Source organism: Mus caroli, unplaced genomic scaffold (assembly GCF_978045245.1).
Source record: "Mus caroli unplaced genomic scaffold, Mus_caroli_1 scaffold_9, whole genome shotgun sequence".
Lineage (NCBI taxonomy): Eukaryota > Metazoa > Chordata > Mammalia > Rodentia > Muridae > Mus > Mus caroli.
Genome location: NW_028227264.1, coordinates 56,091,083 through 56,108,776, shown reverse-complemented (window position 1 = coordinate 56,108,776; position 17,694 = coordinate 56,091,083). Strand labels below are relative to the sequence as shown.

The window sequence follows — 17,694 nt, the reverse complement described above, 5'->3', positions numbered from 1 at the left end:
TGCTTCATTTGCCCCAGCTGTTCCCAAGAACACTCACAGCTTAGTGGCTCTCAAGTGAGCCAGGTTCACAGGATGCTAGGGGTATCTGGTTCTATGACTAGGTACATAATGTATACACATGCTTCTCAGGAAACTCTCCACTGTTGCCAAATAAAAATCTGGTTAGAGTTATTTTTCAGCACAAAGGGTACTTTGAATGTATCCTTGATTTAAACTCTATCCTTGGAGAGTTACAGAATCTGTCAGGAAGACTAAAGCAACGGAAGCAAACTCTAGAAAACTCTAAGTACTGAAATAAATAATAAATGAGCCAATATTTATTAAGTCACATTTAAAGTATGACTTCCAAAGTTTTCACCGTTTCAAAGAACTTAACTATTTACATACTTTCTGCTCACAGAAAAGTGGAGAAACCCAAGAATTAAATCACAAAGCTCCTGGAAAACTATGCCAGACATATTTGAAGCTGCATTCAATGACACATGGTTATTATTCCAGGACTTGGGAGGCTGAGGAAGACATGTTGTATGAGACCATTTGTGGCTACATAGTAAGACTCTCTCAGGAAGGACAAAAGGGAGAGGAGGGAAAGAAAGAGCAAGAAAAAGAGGAGAGAAAATTTAACTCTACAAAATATTTAAGTGTACAACTCTAGTTTGGCATAGCAACTTCCAGGCAAAACTTTCATTTTTTTATGTATAGTTAAGCCCACATTGAGATGTTCTGTCCCAAAGTTACCATAACAGCTCAACCAACCTAAAGTCGTCATATTTTCTATACCTGACCCATTCTTTGAAGGCAACATGTAGTGAATAATCTGAAAACTTTCCCCAACCAGTCATGAGCTCTTCTCTGACCTCATTCCCCCAATGTTCCCAAACTCTTCAGGAGACAAGGAAGGATTCATGCAGAGGTGCATGGGCCATTAGTCATGTCACCACTTTAGAAATGGAATCCATTACTCTTCCAGTTCAAAGCCTTCAATAAAGACCAAGTATATATACCCTGACTCACAAAAACACTTCTGACTCTATTTCCTGTTCAACGTCAAGCCCCATCCGCTGCTGCCCCATACAGAACACTTCCATTATGTTGAATGAGTCACAATTCCTCAAACACACCTTGCACTTCATATCTCTTGGCGTTTTCCCAGAACACATTCCTCTTTACCTGAGAAATGACTGGCTATCTTTTAAGATCTGGCAATTATGTCATCCTCTACAGAGTAACTGGCCCTGATTTCAAGATTACTGATAAAGGCAGCTGATCATGTCCACACTTGATCAAAGTTGCTATGGTGAATTCAGTCACATGGTTTTGAAGTTGTTTATTTTCCCATTAATCTTGTACTCTTTTAACAGCCTACACTACACCTAACTTGACCTTGTTGAGGCCTGGCCTAGTCCTTAGGATTAAGGAGGTGACCATGGGATAATGGATTGTTGATTAGAAAACAGTGACTTAGGGAAAAATTGCAAAATTTATAAAGACTGGGCATGTTTTGGTGTCTTCTGCCTTTCTTTTATCTCCCAAATACATCTAGGATGGGAAGTGATATAATTTGCCAAAAATTAAAACAAAAACTCCATTTCCTGACTTCTCTTAAACTATAATGAATGCTTCTACACTAACTTATCAGATATCCCTTGAGTGACATTGTTCTTATAATCTGGTCCCCTGTATTCTTTTTTTTTTTTTTCTTCCTTGCAATACTAACCCATGTTTTCTTGTTTTGTTTTGGTTTGATTTGATTTAGTTTTGGCAAATTAAACAAGCATTCTGCCACAGAGTCTCCTGAATCCCCAGTCTGTGTCTCTCTTACTAGAGTCACGATAATGGAACACTCAAATGAGCTCTACATCCAGGAGCCAATCACTGATACTGATCTGGATCCCATCTCAGAAAAATAATTCTCCATACTAATCAGCAATTGGGTTTGGCTTGTTTTTCTTTTGAAATGGGCTCTCGTGTAGCTCAGACTGGCTTCAAACTTGTTATATGGCCCAAAAAAATGACCTTAAGTCTCTCATTACTGGCTTGCATCAACATGTCTGGCTTATGTGCAGGTACTCTGGATTGAACGCAAGTTATCCTAACTGTAAAACATCCAAAATAGTCCCAAGTCAGCATTTATTCAATATCTGCTTCTTTCAAAGTACTAGTTGAAAAGTTAAATAGGACCATAGGAAAATAGTACACAAAAGCTTATGAATCCGGCAATCAGTCACAATACCCACAGTCATTCCTTTTCTCTAGCACCCCTGGAGCTAGAGACATATGTAAGCCTTGTTCTCACAGGTTTACTTAGTACTGAAGAGCCTGAGGTCCATATACCTGTGTGTGAGCAACGCTCAAGCATGTTTGCACTAAGAGTATTGTGAGTGCCTAACTTGAACACAAATTCTGAAGATTAGAAATCTTAATTCCTAGCCTGCCTGTGTTTGCACATATGAAAAGAATTCTTAACCCAGTGAGTTGATCAGTTATATGCCCTACTAAGGCTGTGTATCTAGTGTGTAAATATATTTTTTCTTTCTCCACCATTAGTCCTCAATGCACAGGCTCCTCATTGACCCAATCTAACCCCCTATATGCAGCCTTCACACTCAAACACCAGTCACAAACAGTGGAGATGTATTAGATGCTAGGAAAAGGGGAGACAAGCTAACGCTGTCATCTCTATGATGCGAATACACTGGAAGTGCAAAAGTCAGAAAAATCTGGAAAATAAAAGAGCAAACAAGTAGTAGATCTAAGTTCTAACTAAATCTTACTCTTTATATACTCATTACCTTTGTTGGACAGCCACTTGATATTATTAATCACTAGCTGATCAATAATAAGCCAAAAACCTCTATTATTTTACCAATTCTGCTAATGACCATTTCTCTTCCATCATATTTCAATATACATTCATGCATATTATATATAAATTATATATTTATTTTTATATATTTTATATATTATATTTATTATATAATAAATATGGTAAGTACATTTGTATATAAAATGAACCTACAACACACATAACACATACGCGCGTGCAAACACACACACATATATATGTATATATATATACACACACATATATGTGTATGTTTATATATATATATATATATATATATATATATATATACACACACACACATACACACACATACATACCAGATATATATCAGACTAAGGAAAGACTTTGTGTTTAAATTTGTGGCTAATGTTAGTAAATACTGCATTTTATTAGTGATAATATATATGTATATATGTGTAAACAGAGTCTTCAGTCTGGTATTTAAAGCCCTTCACAACAGCCTCAATCTCTGCTTCTACTCTTACCTTCTCTGAGTCCTGAATAGTCTTTGCAGCTCTGTCTTATCCTTTTCTGCACTTGAGCTGTTGTTTCTGCTATTCTGGACCACCCTTCTGAATAGCTAATTTTATTTCTCTCTTCTTTGAATTCTCTGAAGTTCTTCAACACTTTCTGTTTCTTTAAGAGATGGATGATTAGGCTGACTGTCTTCCATCACTTGCCATGAGCACCCAAACAAAGAAGATGAGTCTCCCTCATTCCTGCTGACATCTATCACTAATAAACACACAGAAAGAAATGCCTGCATCCAAGAGGATGCGATTAAGTGGGCGTTTGTTTGTTTAAGGTTAGTTAGCCTTTCACCTCAAAAAAAAAAAAAAAAAAACCAAAAAACCAGACTTAGTCAATTCCAAAGTACATTAAAACTTTCAATAAACATTTTTAAGTGTTCTTTATTTTTATCTTATATGTCTAGATATTTTGCCAACATGTATGTTTGTGTTCAATATGCATGACTGGTGACCACAAGAACCAGAAGATGACAGTAGAGTCTCTGAAACCCAGGTTACAGATGGTTATAAGCTGCCATATGGGCACTAGGATTCAAACTCAGGTCCTCTGGAAGAGCAGCGAGTGCTTTTAACCACAGAGCCACCTCTCCAGCACTAAATAAATGCTTATGATCGCTCTTAAGCATGAGCATGAAAATGCAACCTAAAGACATGGAACGAGGACTCTTTTTACAATAATACATGTAGCTTTCTGAAGTGATTTTATGATGAAAACTGAACTCAATTTTGTTATAGTAGTATAATTATGTTGAGAAAAAAACCTAAAATCTCAAAAACTAAGGTATTTGTCTGTTAGCACGTGACTAAAAGTGGAGGTGGCTACAGAGCAAGCTTTTTCATTTGTAGCTTAGTGATTTTTGAGTTATTCTCGCCACAATCTTTGTCCATATTTTCTCAAGTGTTAGTCACAGATATATAGTTATATAAAGGAGAAAGATTTTCTTTCACACTTATTATTTCTTTTCAAATTATTATTTGGATTCAGACTATATACAATAAAGTTCATTAATGATAATTAAAGAGGATTATACTGAACAAGATTTATTTCTACAAAGCTTACTTACTTTTCACCAAAAATACAAAGAATACAGCAAAACATCAAGATATTAAAATATATAATAATGATGATATGTATGTGATGATGAAGATATAATGTAATAATGATAATAAATGTCACCAACAACCTATGTGCTAATAATATTCATGGTTTTCACACATAAAACAGCCTTTGGAACCAGACCTTTGCCTGGTTTCATTACCTGTCTGGTTTCCTTTTAGCCCATTCATCTTCAGGGTGGAAGAGGCCGGTAAATATTTTCCCTGCACTTTATCTCTGTGAAGGGCTCTTCCTTCTCTTTTCAGGCTCTGCCAGATTCACTTGTTCCCAAGAATGACACTGAGACCAAGGCCAGATTAATCAAAGTTTCACATGCCCTAATCACAGCTGTTTTTTAGGTCCCAGCATGAATCACACCTGCCCAGAAAACTTGTTACATTCCCCACCCTTCCACCCCCCACAGCAGTAGCTTCCCACATGGGCTTATGGAATAAATTGATGGAACAAGAGACTTACTAAAGCCTGAGTAGATATACCTTGTTCTCTTTGAATGTATACTTTAGAAATTAATTATAGAATGGTTGACAGCTTCTTTTGTTTTCAGAGTAAAGCTTGATAATGAAGTGAATAAAGAGGGAGAAAGAAACTGTTGTTTTTTTTTCTTTTTTCAAAATAATTTTAGTTTGCATCAAGCTGTGACTAAAAGCCGAGTTTCACAAATCTCATAAACACCTCTTGTCCCTTTGTGTTAACTTGACATATATTTGCTATTATGGAACATGGTAATAATCCTTAAAATATGGTTAATTGCTTAAGCATCTCCATTCACAACAGATGGGAAGGTTAAGAGATGGAGCAGAATTGTCTTATACTTAAGATAAAGTGTCAGTGCACAGCTTTAAAGGGAAAATGAAGGCAGGTGGTTGAAAAAAATACATTTCTACTTTCAAAAGCAGGAGTTTTTAAATCAAACCAGAACCCCAAAACATAGGCTTATAAAGGTGAAATAAGTTCTGCTGGGATTTATTGGAAGTTTAACCGCGTTTAGCCAACATCCACCCTATTTCAAAGACTGCCTGAGATCTACTGGGAAAGGAAACTGTTTCTCACTTCCTCTGAAACCTTTCCCCATTATTCCCAATGCAGATGAATGAAAGCCAAGGTTCACCCTGAAACTAGTAAGAGAATATTTCATATCTCTACTGTTGATTCCATATGGACTCTGAGATGATTGGCTTCCAGCAATGCTGAAGGGCAGCGGCCAGGGAAGGCTGCAGTAGATGCACTACCCACCTTTCCACACTGCCTTTTTGTGGCCATCTTTACCCCTGACACTAAGAATGAGAGCTTGGTGTGTACCACACTTAGACTTTTTAAAATGTCCAGGATGACAGGGTTATCCTTTTCAATTCCTGTCAGTTTCCAGTGGACCAAGGATTTGAATTTATGTGATCATCAAAATAAAGTCTGATACCTTCTATTTAATGACTGGACAGAGGAGCTAGGGTATAGTAGAACCAGTTTAAGCTTAACCCTGTCTAGTTAACGAATAAATGAGACTCAGACTACAGTTACATTATTTTGGTTTGACAATTACTGGGCGTAGCCCCTAGGCTACTTTTCTAACTGCTGCCCTGGCTACTTCCCCAGCGGTGTCCCCCAAATACTTGCTGTTTCTCCCAGCCATGTGCTCATGGTCCATCTCGTCCCCAGATCTCATGGTGGCTTCTTCCTCTCTCCCTGGCTTGACTCTCTCCTCCTCTTTGCAACCCTCAACCAGGTAATTCAAACCCCACCTACTTCCAGTAATTGGCTGTAGTCATTTTTGTTTAACCAATAGTTTTAAGTTAAGGAACAAGGTTCGCACAACAAAAACTTGCAAATGTGAGAACTCCCTCGCAGGCCTAGACCTTTGGGCATAAAATTTGGTATTACAATGCATAGCAACAGTCAAAACCTCAATACTAGGAAGATGCCTCTGTGAGTAAAATGCTTTTGGAAAAAGCAAGCACAAGGACCTATGTTTAGATCTCCAGCACTCATGTAAAATCTTGGACTTATGCTAGTTTGTAACCCCAGCACTAGACAGAGCAGGGACAGACCTATCCCAGGAGTTTCCTAGCCAGCCAACCTAGCTAAAATGTCAATCACTGAGGACAGCAAGAGAACCTGCCTCAAAAGCCAAAGCAGAAAACAATAAAGGCAAGCACCAGCATCAACCTCTGTTCTCTACCTGTACATAAGTGGGTGAGTATACACATGTGCGCACGCACACACACACAAACAATACATGTGAACAAAATAAAAGACTGAACAAAAACACCCTTTAATTGTTCATCCAGAAAATGCAGCCATAATACCAGTTTCATAAGTCGAAAAATAAAAGAAGCATTGGAACATACCTAGTCCGAGGCCTGGCAACAGATCGCTTCCATTTTCTTAACATAGCCAGTTCCATAGAAAATGTTTAAGAACTGCTCTCCCTTAAACTCCATTACAGGCCGAAGAGCATGCAATGTTTGTGACTCCCACTTAATATAACCCCTCTCCTTTGGGAAACAGTCCCATGACTTACTTTTTCTAGAGTCACAGCCTCTCCCACCAATGAGTTGTTTTATCATTGAATAAAAGTCAATTTGACTCGGTGTCCCAAGACAACAATGAATATTGAGCACTGATGCGTCTCCTCACCTCCTATTTGCTCCTCCTCATGAACACAAAGCCTTGCCTTTCATCTTGTCAAATCAAAAGCTCTATTAACCATCCTCCTGCCATTACTCTTACAGCCCTGACCTGTGGTTATATATATATAACACATTCGGAAGTTCTGTGTGGTTATAGACACACTCGTTGCTATGTGAAAAATGTCTCGTTCCAGCTTCTTCCTGGGCTTTCTGGGGGCACTCTCTGAACTCTTGTGCTTCTGCATTCTTACCATAAGGGGTCTCACCATATTCTCTCCTATATACCAACACTAATGTTATCTCTTGAGCTTCTATACATTGGCCTCTTAAATATCACACCTCTGATTTATCTCTTACACATAAGGTAGGGCTTTATATGTGCTCACATTTCCAGGTTCTAAGGAGGGGAAAATAAAAGGAAGATATACGATTCAAAATACACATCAAGTCCACTCTCAATCTCAAATTGCTGTGCCCATAAATTGTGCCAGCTTGTAGCCTCACACAGAGAAGCATTTGGCAGTCTATCCTTACACAACTCAGCTATCATCAGGCCCAGTCCTTTAAGGCTCTAATAGTTCTGGAACCAGAATATTACCTAGTCTTCCTCATTTGGATTAATGGTTAGAAATATTTGCTTGCACTGCCCTGCAATCTATCTACTCACCTAAGAACTGTAAGAGTGGGGAACATCTGTAACTTCCTAGAATGTGTGAAAGGCTTGAGTGAGTCAGTCTTTATTTTCTGTCTTAACTTTTCCCTCCCGTGAGCAGTGCTGCTTCTGCCCCTCAGCACACAGAGTGGTGACAGATGTCCTTCATCAAGGACAGAGGAACTGGGAGGCAAAGCAGTTTCTGGGGAAGTGCTGCCCTTTGGAACTTCTTCTTTGGGTTTGATAGATGTCTTACAAACCTTCAGAGTGTAACAAAAGTCATCATGTCTGTAATATAGCTGTTTTATTAGATTCGAAAGACCTCTTTGAGAAAGGCAGGCGAAGAGGTCTTACTTCATCATTTCGAGTTTAGCATTACTCTTTGCTCCAGAGATTCCACAATAAAAGTGGTTATTTTCATTTAAAAAAAAACCAACATAATAAAGTACTATAATTGCTTGGACTGTGAACCATTTCTGTTTACACATGTGTGTGCAAGGAAACAAGAGAGGCAGAGAGATTGAGAAAGCCAAATTGTTTTCTCCTTGAGACATGTAACCTCAGTGCATAAAATAAATGCAGACATAAGAAATTCTGTGATGGTTAGAATACAAGCATGCAGAGGAAGGATGTGGGACTCCCCTTCTGTGGTTTTATTTTTGAGGCTGTCACACTGGGCCTCAGTTTCTCCTTTTATTTCAGTCCCTAAATGAACACTTTCAGTAGCCCCTACTGAACATCCAGCACAGACCATACTTCCTCTTATCAGCAGAACAATGTTAGGACTTCTAAGGAAGAGGGATGTGTGGAGGGAGGATCCACAGAGGACTTCCTGCCTGTCTATCCTGTGCTCAAAGGCTTCAGCTGTTGCCACCGCATGTAACTGTCAACTATGTCCTGACTCCATACTGTTTGAAGCATCTCTGTTCCCTTGGCCCTCTTTCCTTCTTGAAAAATCTTATATCTAATTCATCGAGAATTCTCCTTTAGATTGCTGCCTCAAATTCAGGAACAGATATGCACACAAAACAAACAAACAAACAAACAACCCCACAAACTCAGCTCCTGGATATTGTCATACTGAGACTCTGAGGGATACAAATCCTCATTTTCTATAAAGTCTGCAGCAGGCATCCTGCCTAGGCAGATGCACAGAACTGCAGTTGCTATTGCCAGCTGGAAAAAAAAATATGCTTCTCTTATTTGAGTAAAAAGTAGTAACTCTGTTTCGTTTCTCAAAATCAGTTCTACTTCTAGTAAGAAGAAAAATAATAACCAGTTTTGTTTCTGCAGGTACGCACAGGAGTGCGACCTGGAACTTTTCTTGTGAAATATCATTATCTCACAATGACACAGAAAAGCTATATACAAAGTATATGATAATGTGTAAAACCAACACAGTTACGTGTCAGGATTTTCCCTGTCCCATTACATTAAATATCATTAGTGCAGCAGGAGGTCTGTGATTGGACAGGGAAAAGGGAGGCAGAGCTAAAGGTTGCAGGGACAGAGAGCAACTCAGGAGAGAGAGGAAGCAAGATGGAGACGGTGGACCAGGAAGATTCAGATTTCACGTGGTGTTAAATAGCCACTGGTAGATATGATATCATAAAAGACAGAATAATTGGGATACGTTGTCTAATCTAGGTGGGCAGCTTTTATCATTATCAATTGGCTCTGAAAATTTTGTATGGGCATCTTGTGAATTGATAATTTATTGATACATAAACCTTACTGGTTTATTATAAGCTTCAAGAGTTTTGTTTTCCTGGGATACTGGAATGTGGGACCACTGACCACAGAGGTTTATGGCTGAGAAGGTACAGACAGCTATGAAACAAGTGAACTGGAGCTGGGTAGACGGTGATCAGTCACTGATGAGGCTAGTCTAGAGGCTGAGGCAGCGGGACAACACAGGGGCTGAGAGTTGCTGGCAGTGGGAAACCTGACAGTCATTTTAAAATATTTCCTTCAACAGACTTAGAAAAGCATGTACCAGTAGGAAAGGTCCTAAAAGGAAGACTTCTGTCTTGAATTTATTCCTAATATGTGATTTTGGTAGATGTAATTCCTGAATGTAGGGGCCTTAGATTTCCTCACCTGCATTAAGAGAGGATTAATTAGTATCTATCTGCATGACACTTTAACTAAGGAGGCTCCTTTTATTCTAGACTCTCTCAATTGTTTTGACATTCAGGATGGATTTTGTTTGTTTGTTTGTTTGTTTTTTACTTAGCTAAAACGTTTGCAGTAAAGGAATGGAACATGACCAAATTTACTGTCGAGCCACACAAAATTATGTGAAAAATGTTGAAACAGTTTTTCAGAGTAGTTTGCTGTACTTGAGCATTAACTTTGAAAGAAAGCTTCCTCTGTGAATCTCTATTATTTCTCTACCTATGTGCCTATCATCTATCTAACTATCTATGTCATCCACACACACACACACAATGCTCTAGAATTTTCTACATTTTTACATATAAAACTGATTGCATCATGTTCTTTTAAATGGAGACGACATAATTTTCATATATAATGAAGAGATACCATGGTTTAATATCTACAAAAAAGAAATTAATATATGAGCTCCCAAAGACTTACGCATGAATATCCTTAGCTTTGGGGTTCACAACAGCACATATTGACAACAATGCAGAGTGAGGAAGAAGGCTTGATGGCATTTGTCACCAAGCCTGAAGTTGGGAGTTTGGTCCTTGGACCCAAATGGTAGAAGAAATGTATGTACTCCCCCAAGTTGTTCTCTACCCTTCCTATGCATGCTATGACACACTATATTACATGCATGTCTGCTACTATACATAGGGCAAAGAACCTGAAACTGAGTAGGTCTTGGGCCCTAAAAGAGAACCCACTAGAACTCTACTGAAAGGGCATAGTATTAAACCAACACCTAAAAGCTTATACCCATAGATCAGTGCGTCCTTTCACCTCCATCAGAGAAGATTCTTTGTGCAGTACAGATGATTAACCCCCACGAGTCATCCACAGGCCGAGGAAAAGACTCGGAGCTCATAGCACTTAATGGGACATTTGTATCACACCCTTGCCTCTCAAGGCTCAGAGATAATCACTAAGAGGATTGGAAAGATTGGAAGAGGTAGAGGCAGTCGCGACTCTATTGAAGCAGTGATTTCTGGGTAAAACAGGAGAGTTGCATATAAACTCATAGTGGCTGGGGTGGCTTTTTGAAGATCATCTGCTTTTGAAGAGGGTAGATTTTACTATGTATAAATTTATAATCTATATCTCAACCAATTTACCTTTAAATCTGTAATGCAAACTGAATGGGAAGTTAAAGAATTCTAAGACTGTTAGAAAAATAATCTGATCTATCATGAATTTAAATATACACTTAAGCTGACTAAATAGGAGGGAAAAATTCTTTAACAAGAGGGGAATTTGGCACTTCTTAAAATATTCTAGATTGAGTAAGCTCCTGTCTGTAATACTTTGCTGAAGAAAGTCATGGACATACTATTAGTAAATTACTAAAACTATTCTCTGGGTCTTTTCTTTCTTTTCTTATTTCTTTCTTTCTTTCTTTTTTATATTTAGATTTTTAAAATTGAATCAGTTGAACTTGCCAAACACTTTTTTTTTCCCTAGAGACAGAGTCAGTTGACTGGCTCTGACTAGTGTCAGGGAGTCACAGGGTACAGCGTTTTGGAGGTGCAATCTTTGGCATCAGAGAGTTGAGGTCACCACATTTTAATTTTCATTTTAATAAGCCAAACTCTGAGCCTCCGAATATTAAATTCAAGGAAGTTGCTTTTTTTTTTTCAACGTGTCAGTAAGGGGGAAAAAAGACATCTTGTGAAGTGGATCGATAGATGGATGTTTAAAGGTACACAGAGCAAAACAACCCGTAAGAGTAAGTCTAACCCATTAGTTTTTCCGGTATCCAATCACAGGTAAGAGTGCCTCGTTCTGGTTTGTCTTTCCCAGCTGAACATGCCTCTAAGCATGTCATCAGTGTCCTGTATCCACCTGCTGGTCTGGTAGGGTCCAGCTGTTAACCCCGTTGTTTGCTTTAATGGCTTCCCTTGGGCTCAGCACCTGCTCCTCAGGGAGCTTTCCTGAGTCAGGAGTGCTTTCTGATACTATCTTTGAGAAGATGGAATGCTACTATCATCTCAGCTTGACTAAAGAAGGGAATTGAGTTGTGGGGTCTGAGACGTCCATGAGACCCAGTCACCCTTTACTGAAACCCTCCAAACCTTCAGGAACCCACAAAAGGCTGCAGGAACTGTAGCCAAGACCAACCTGGACTGGGATGCCTTCTGCCTCTCAGTCTGTGGGACCATCTGGCACTTGAGTCCCTCTTCCTTTATCAGCGAGGGTCCTCGCAGCAAGCAGAGTCTGATATAGCTGCGGGGCACCCCTGAGGTCGCTGGTTTCCTAGCAGGCATACTTTATCAAGGAATGGGGGGAACCGGTAAGGTGAGGTCTCTTGGCTAACGTCACAGTTCTGGACGCTTGAAGCGGGTTGGAACTCAGACCTCTACTGATAGAAAAACGAGGCCGGAAGAAAATGATGTGGCGTTGGTGGCGAGCAGAGAAAGGCTCAGCAACTTATAATCAGAGGTCCCCTGAGTCCACTTTCAGTGGCCAGCGATAAGCCAATGAGCAAACCTCCCAGGAGCACCGGCTTTCACTCCGACAGTCCCCCAGCTCCAGGTGGAAGGATGGGATCTGCTCTGAAATCCCCCTGGGCATGTGCAGACCAGGCATAAAATAGCAAAGTTGAGCTTACATTTTTCCCTCGCTCGGTCTCCCCAACTCCCCGAGCCCTTTCCCTCCATCCCCTCTCTAGTGACACCTGCTCGCCAGTACTTACCAGCTGCGCGCAAGAGATGCGGGCGGCGCCGGGCCAGGTCCCTCGCGGTGGCGCCTGCTGCCGGCCTCTCTGCGGCACGGAGCTGCGACGCGGCTGGAGCTTGCAGCCGCCTCTGCTCTGGGATGCGGCTGGGCTGAGCTGGTGGCAGCAATGTGTAGGGCGGAGGGAGCCACTCGGTCCCGCCCCCGCGAGCTGAGCTAGGCTCCACAGGACCTGCCCAGTTAAGCAGAACCTGCCACCGCTGAGCCCCAGGGGACAAACGCAACAGTGGTTCCTGCTCCAGGTGTCCTAGGGGGAAAGCCTCTGTGCATGTTCACCGAAGACAGTCAGTTCCCTTGAAATTACACACCTCCGCTGCTGTCTGTCTGTCTGTCTGTCTGTCTGCTGCTATCCTTCCCTCTTATTTACAGGACTTAGGCTCCTGGTATCAGGAGGTTGCACTTTCTCTAACAAGGGAGGTTTGGAGAAACTAGCTCTGTTGCACCTGGAATCTGGGTGTTCGCGTTTATTTACAGATTCTTTTAGCACATTGGAGTCTCACGCCATAAAGAACACTTCTTTTCTCTTCTCTTCTCTTCTCTTCTCTTCTCTTCTCTTCTCTTCTCTTCTCTTCTCTTCTCTTCTCTTCTCTTCTCTTCTCTTCTCTTCTCTTCTTTCTTTTTCTTTCTTTCTTTCTTTTTTTTTTTGTGCAATAAAAAGCAGACATCACTGTTTATCAGGCTTCACTTTTAGACTCTCACTAAAGAAAACAAAGTTCTTACTATTAAGTTGTCCTTATGTCCTTTAAAAGATGTAGGAAATGGAAAATGCTGCTAACAAAAAAGACTCTGATTCTGGAGGAGGTGACTTTTGCTGGAAGTCCCAGTGGCCTCTGATGCCCTGACAGTCACCAGAATTCCAAGTCTTTACTATGGGCTGTTCAATTATCCTGCATCTGGCTTCCAGGAATTCCAGGTCTGGGATACCACTTCCCATTGACCAGCCCCGTTTGGCCTGCTTATAGAAAGACTAACGTATTAAAATATAATCAGGGAAAAGTCCCCATTGGAAGTGTCTACAAAGTGTATGCTGATTAGATTCCTTGAGTTATTGACTATTTGTAACTGCACCGGGTGGTAATAACTCTCTACTTGCAGATAATAGACTCAAATCCAACAAAGTGAGGCCAGTTGCATAAGATGAAACAGGGAAATCCAAACCCTGGCCTGTGAGATGCCCCAGAGGGTTAAGGTGCTTACTGCCAAACCTGATGAGTTGGGTTTGATTTCCCATACCTGGATAGTGGAAGGAGAAAACTGGCTCCCATAAACTATGCTCTGATTACACACATGCATGCATTCACCAGTACACATGTATAAATGTGATTTAAAATTTCAAGAGAGGGCTAAGGAGATGGTTCCATGGTAAAGAGTTCTTGTTGCTCTCACAGAGAACCAGCACTGTGTTCCCAGCTCCCATATTGCACGTGGCAAATGGATGAAGCTCCAGTTCTAAAGGTTTTGTCACGCCCTTCTGGTCTCCACAGGTACTGCTTGCATGTGATAACATAAGTATACTTGCAGGAAAAACACACGTAAACACAAACTAAAAGTTAATCTCATTTTTAACCAAGCTGATTTTAAAACTCAGGCCTTTTTACCTTCTGAACTGATGACAGATTTAAATTGCAGCCTGGTAATATGATGAGTTCTCTAAATGTTGGAATAGGTGCATCTTTTCCCTGAGAACATTTATGTAGTCACAATGTATCCACAAAAGAGACCACCAAACATTACTTCTGTCTTTAGCATAGCTTGAAAACCTACTATTTTGCACATTTCCAAGTCCAATACTAGTCCATAGTGTAGTACTTGTGTTATCTAGTTATTCTAAAGCTAGTTCCTATTAGGGATTTATGATGGGGTGTGGGGTAACATATCTGACATGCGAGCTATTCTATAACAATGGCCAACGTTTTGTGAATGTGCAACTGTAGTTTTGTTTATTCACAGTTTGTTTGTTTGTTTGTTTGTTTTTAAAAACCTGCATTTGGGGACAATTTTTATTTTTAAAACTAGTCCTCAGTGATGTGCCTATAAAGTCCTACATACTTAAAATTCACAGGAGTCACAATCGTGTGCCCTTAAGAGCTAAGGTATCCATAAAAACAGATGCTTAGAGAGATGTTTTTTAAAATTCTGTACTGCTTTATTTATTTATTTACTTACATAAGAAACAGGGTGCCACAACAAATGTGTAGCAGTCAGAGGACAATTTTGGGGGGACTTGGTTCTTTCCTTCTATTATGCTGGTCAGGTTTTGTGGTAGCAAATGTCTTTACCAAATGAGTAGTTTTTAAAATGAACAAATTGATTTCCTTATGCTTGTTTTTATGTATAGTGACTTAAAAAAAAAACCTATTTGTGGAGTGATCTTGGATACTTAGAGAAGATTGAAGATTTTTTTCTATGTGTCCTCTCATGTCTAAATAAAGCCAACGCCACCATGTGGCCAGTTGGAAGTTCTGCAGCCACTGCCACTGGACAGAACTCACTGTGTATCCAACGAAATAGTTCAAGTCCAAGAGTTGAAGGCAACAGTAGCTTCCAACAGTTGCATTAAGTTGTGTCAGACAGTGACTTTAAATACAGAAAGCTCAAATCAGCTTCAACATTTTATCAAGTGATATGATAGCAAGATGGTGAGAAGACAAGTGAGACGCTTAAATGTTAGCTCTTGGAGTAGATGAAGGAGACAGACATGAAGTAAACGCAAGACAAGATAAAGAAGACGAAAGCTGAGGAAGAAGAGAAAATAAAGCAATTTGGTCTCAATCAAATTATACAGACAAGAGGACTAACAGTGAGAAGGTAGGATGTCAATTATAGACATTTTCACAGAGTAATGGTGGCATAATTTATGGAGAAGCTGTGGGTAAGACTGGCTGGCCACAGCAATGGCCAAACAATTGGGGAGTAAGGTATCCACATAGACACCAAAGCCACCAGCATTGATGCCTGTGGGTATATGATTAGATCATGGTGCAGGGGACATTCATGAATGTAGTGGAAAGGTCTGGAGTTGAAGGAAGACTGCAGAGTCGAGGAAGAAGTTCACATGTGCACACCCAGAGAGGGAGAATCTAAGTGGGTGAAAGGTGAGAGGTGGCTAACAGTTCAATACTAGACAGCAGCAGGACATGATGCTGTTCCCATGACCTCTAGGAGGGTGAAAGAAGAAGAAGAAGAAGAATCCACTAAGCTGAAAGAAGAAACTGAAATCCAGAACAAGGAGGAAGTTGTAGTTAAGGATTATACAGACGGTAAGTGTTCTTCAATACTAAATATAGATCCTCCAAGGTTAGAACGGATCCATAGAGAAAACCCTTCAAGGTCCTGTAACTTGTACTCTTGAACATAGCTTTGCCTCCGAGAAAACCATACCTTCTCTCCCTGACTTGAAACCCTTAACATCCTTTAAACAAAAAGAAGCACTTTCATCTTGCCACTGGCCTATAATGAGTATGTCATCAAAACTGTGGGGCAGCGGAGACATGGACAGAGATGTGAAGCAAGAAGCAGTAAGGAGCCTCTGCCCAACTGAAGCGGGAGATTGCATTTTGATGGGACACCAAGATTCTTAGGGAGAAGTGCTGTGCTAGGTCTCAAGTGCATTCTGGGTTCTGTTTGGTTGGGGCAGTGCTGGCTGAGATCTGAGTAGGAGTTGGGGACAGCCACTAACAACCTACTCTGCTGTTCTTTCTGAGAGTATTTTAACTTCCTGAGGTTGCATAACAAATTGGTACAACCTGGGTGATTCAAAATGTATTTGTAATCTCTCAGAGTTCAGGGATCAAAGTCTGAAATCAAGGTATGGATAGGCTCTGTCTGTGTCTCTGTCTCTCTGTGTCTGTCTCTCGGTTTGTCTCTATCTCTGTCTCTTTCTCTCTCTTTCCCTCTCCCTTCTTCCCTCCCTCCTCCCCCCACCTCTAAAGGTCCTGGGGGAGAAGGCCAGTGCTACCCCTTCTGGCTTTCAGTCATAAGCCATCCTTGATGCAGATGAGCTTGTGCTCCGTGTTATTTTCTCCCTGCCTCTCTCATCATGTTTCCCCATCGTGTTTCCACTCTCCATGTTCTGCTCTTACGTAAGGACACTTGTAGCACATCCAATTATGTTCAGATGACTTCATCTGGACACACATTCTATATTAAAACAGAGGCTCTCAACCTTCCTAAGACTGCAACCCTCATGCTGTGGTGAACACCAACCAAAAAAGTATATTTTAATTACTACTTCATAACTGTAATTTTGCTACTGTTATATATCATAATGTAAACATCTGTGTTTTCTGGTGGTCTTAGGCGACCTCTGTGAAAGTGTTTGAGAAATATAATCTTCACAGATCTTTTAAAAGGCGATCACATTCACAAGCATCAGGGACTAGGATTTGAACATATGTTTTTAAGACAGAACCATTAGTCCACTATACCCCAATCTGACAGGGCCACAGAATTGGGCAGGCTGGATGATACTACTAGGTGAAAGATTTTTCAAGTGTATTTGGCAAAACTGAGCTATCATAGTAATATGAGGCTTATTAACATTTCTGGAGTATATGGAACATTAAATGTAAGATAAATAAAACTTTGAAGGTAAAAACCTCCCAGAGCAATGTTAGATCATTGGAGTAGTGACTTGTCATTAGCAGAAGCAGACGCACCAAGACAAGGATCCACGTAGTTCACAGTTTCCATACCACCATGTCAGAACGTGGACATGTGCTGTTCATTGCAGGGGAAATGCAGTCTAGGACAGGGGTTCCCAGGGGTCCCAGTCCATGTTCATCCAGGTGAGAAACAGTAGAGGCTGGAACAGAGCTGTGGTCTCAAATTTCTTGGCACCCAGACTCAGCTGGGAACTGCAAGGAGCTGAGAGAATGAGGGGGTCAGAAAGGTCCCATCCTCCTCCCCTGTAGATACCACTGGGGACTGAGAGGAGTTAGCCCAGATGGACTGCCATGAGCCCAGGGTTGGGGGTGGGGGTGAACTATGACTCAGTTCAAAGTGAGTGCTAGGAGTATATAGGA

The 17,694-nt window shown here is 40.6% G+C and overlaps 1 protein-coding gene across 2 annotated transcripts in view; it reads right to left on the bottom strand.

The window, feature by feature from the left end:
• Positions 1-12,798, bottom strand: part of Pkib (cAMP-dependent protein kinase inhibitor beta) — a 97,997-nt gene extending 85,199 nt beyond the window's left edge. Inside the window, exon 1 of one of the 2 annotated variants that reach the window (XM_021174711.2) lies at positions 12,630-12,798. The gene's annotated coding sequence lies outside the window, so the exon portion shown is untranslated. The remainder of the gene's footprint in view (positions 1-12,629) is intronic. The other variant, XM_021174714.2, reaches the window with a different exon arrangement.
• Positions 12,799-17,694: the final 4,896 nt, after the last annotated feature.